The 3,353-nt window shown below is 45.0% G+C and overlaps 1 protein-coding gene across 1 annotated transcript in view; it reads right to left on the bottom strand.

The window, feature by feature from the left end:
* Positions 1-3,353, bottom strand: part of LOC311316040 (cullin-3-like) — a 20,867-nt gene that overhangs the window by 5,092 nt on the left and 12,422 nt on the right.

Raw genomic sequence — 3,353 nt, 5'->3', positions numbered from 1 at the left:
GAGAGATGGAGAGAGAGGGAGAGAGAGAGAGAGAAAGAGAGAGAGACACACAGAGACAGAGAGAGAGAGAGAGAGAGACAAAGAGAGAGAGAGACACACACAAAGAGAGATAGAGAGAGAGAACAAACGTCAATATTCCACAAATCAATATTAAATCCTACACAACTGGTCAACTATAATGGATAGACAAGACAGATGATCAAACAGAAGTCATTAGTTTTAAAGAGCTAGTATATACGTGTTCAGGTTGGGTACCTTCTTGATGGGACCGTAGAAGGTGGCGTTGAGGTCGGCCGAGCCCATGTGGTGCTGCAGTGTGAGCTGTCTGCCGCTGTGTTTGGCCAGGTAGAACCTGAGGAAGGAACCCAACACGCTCATTCACACACAGCTCTGAACACAATATGGAAACACAAACAGGCTAAAGACGTCGCTGATCCCGGCGAAGACGGGCCGGTCTGGGCCTCGTACCTCCTGAAGACCTCGAAGGCGTGTCTGGGGGAGGGGGGGATGGTGCACTTGGGCGTGGCCGACTGCGTGGGCCAATAGCCGGTGGTGAGGACTCGGACCGTGAGGTCGACGCCCCCTAGAGATACCTGGGAGGGACAACGTTTTCAGTTCAAAAACTCAAAATTTTTTCAGTGCCGTTTTCAATTTTCCATTTCAAACCTTTATTTCAACTCGTACGGCACTGAGGTTTCCCTCATTTACAGTGACGACGAGTTTACATGAAAAACACAAAGACGGATAATACATTCAATAAACATATAAAATAGAAATAAACAACATTCAGTTAAAACAGCTAGAAGTCGACACACAGCGGCCGAAAATCAACCGTTTAAATTGAGCCAGTGGTGGAAGAACCTTCCAACTCCAGAGTAAGTTGAAGGACATTCCACGTGTCGGGAGGATCAAAGGAAAAAGCCGTTTTTCCAAGGTCAGTGCTCGAGGGACCCTAAAAACAAGCAGGTCACTGGGTCGAGTCAAGTAGGTTCCAGGATTCCATTCTAGCAAAGTAGTGAGGTAAGGAGGTAGCTTACCTATAAGAGCTTTAATAATAAACAAACACCAGTGATAGTTGCACCTTTCCACAAGAGAAGGCTAGCGTACCTTATCATACAACGGCGTGTATCATATCTGTCACCAGTAATAAATCTAAAGGCAGCGATAGACCGAATCCAGTTGTGTAAGAGTTGAGGCAGCAGCATGCCAATAAATTATATCACCAACGTCCAAAACTAAACTACTTCAACAATCATCTTCCTACTAATCAAAGGAAAGCTAGAAATGTTTCTGTACAGGAAGCCAATTTTCTCACAGCCTAGACGCTAGGTTATCCACATGGAATTTAAATGTCTTGTGGTTGAGTTCTTGGGCGGGGGTTTCACACCCTGTTGGATGGGGATATTGGTGTTTACTCTGCTGAGGGCCTGTTTGTGATGAAGGAGCTACGGTCTGCTGGAAGCCTCACCCCGGTGGATTGTAGATGCTGTCTGAACTCGTCCATGGTGGTGTTGGAGATGCTCATGTCTCGGAACATCCCTTCCAGTTTAGAGGTGAACTGACAACCGCACTCCGTCTGCGCACACGCACGCGCACGCACACGCGCACGCACACACACACACACACACGCACACACAGGAGACAGAACAATGAGGGATTCTGTGACTTATCAGGCAGGCAAATGCAGAGGCTTTGAATAACTGCAAACACACACACACACACACACACACACACACACACACAGGGTAGGAAGCGCACGCAGTGTGCATGCGTCTCTCTCGGGCCTAGGTTACACGGCGCCATTTCGAGAATGAGAACGAGAACGAGAATGACATCCAAGTTACACAGAACGTTTTATCAGCGTAGCCAGAAGTTATCAGGGTTACATGGAAACGCTATCGCAACACCGCGAGCATGCATGTGCCTGTTACATTACATTACATTACAGTCATTTAGCAGACGCTTTTATCCAAAGCGACTAACAATAATTGCATTTAACGTAGGAAAAGCCAATGTACTACTACTTGCCAGAACTCACAAGTGCATCTTCTTTCTAAAACAAGTGACTAAGAGCATAATCTAGTGCTGAAGGCAAACCGCAAGAATAGCAATCTAAAGTACAGTGCAATACAATACAATAAGTGCTTAGGAGGGAGGATCGTTGTAGTACTTCTTGAAGAGGTGAGTTTTGAGCCTGCGACGAAAGATGGGCAGCGACTCTGCTGTCCTGACGTCAGTGGGCAGTTCATTCCACCAGTTGTAAACAGACCCTGACAGTTATCTATGAAAATAATTTGATTCGAATGCATTTATTTAGGGCTGCCTGTCTTCAACCAAAGGAAATCTTGGTCAGCCTGTTCTCAGGCCTACATTTCCAAATTAGGGTGATCCTATTCCTTAGTGAGTAATTAACTAGTAGATCTAATTCGTTATTCAGCATAAGTTATTATTATTATTGTTGTTGTTTCTTTTGATGTAGGCCTGCTAGACCGGGCGCTTCTGCACAGATTAGAATAGCAGAACATATTCAAATCGAATAGAATATCCTAACAAAATGAAATAAAGACAGGCCTACTTTTTACAATGCTGCGCCACCGTGCATCTTAGAGAGATCGGGCTGGACTTTTGTCAGCAGCATCCTGCTCAAAATACGCTCCCGCGGCCATGTATGAAATCAATCAGTCATCAGTCTCAACATAAATCATATAATTACTAAACTCGTAGTTTATTTTATCAATGTTGTATAGCCCATAGCCTATTTTTGTCTTGTCTATTTTTTGTAAACGAAGGAAAGTGAGAGGGCTGAGAGCTGCTCAGTTGCTCTAGACGGTGGTGGAGGATTTCCAAAAGCAAACGCACCTATGTGGCAAAATGACAGATTTAAACCCAATGCTAATAGCTGGGGCACCTCATGACATCAATGAGGCGACCTGTAACCTCTGGAGCTCGTCATGCCGTAACGTGAACACCGCTGCTCTGTGCTGCGAGGCTGAGACCCGCTCTGCTGCGCGCCGACAGAGTGAAGGAGAGGATCAGTAGCCTGGCTCCCGCCCCTGAATCTGAATAGCAGCTCCCGCCCCTGAATCTGAATAGCAACTCAATCGGAGTGTCAAGACCAGTGGAGCAGAGCAGACACTCAGTTTATAATTGTAGCATCCCAAGCTTATTATTTTACAACGTAGAGTTTTTTTGTTCATTTAATGAATAAAATAATACAATTATATTATTTAATTTATTTAGTTTAAACAGTTCAAATTCCTGCACCGCCTCAGCAGACAGCAAACACTGAGATCAGTAGGCTACACATGACGTTGGATTATTCCATTAGCCTACTTTTCCTGATGTTTCAGGTT

This window comes from Borostomias antarcticus (assembly GCF_949987555.1).
Source record: "Borostomias antarcticus genome assembly, chromosome: 12".
Lineage (NCBI taxonomy): Eukaryota > Metazoa > Chordata > Actinopteri > Stomiiformes > Stomiidae > Borostomias > Borostomias antarcticus.
Note: the sequence above shows the minus strand (reverse complement) of the source record. Positions and strands in the feature narration are given on the sequence as shown.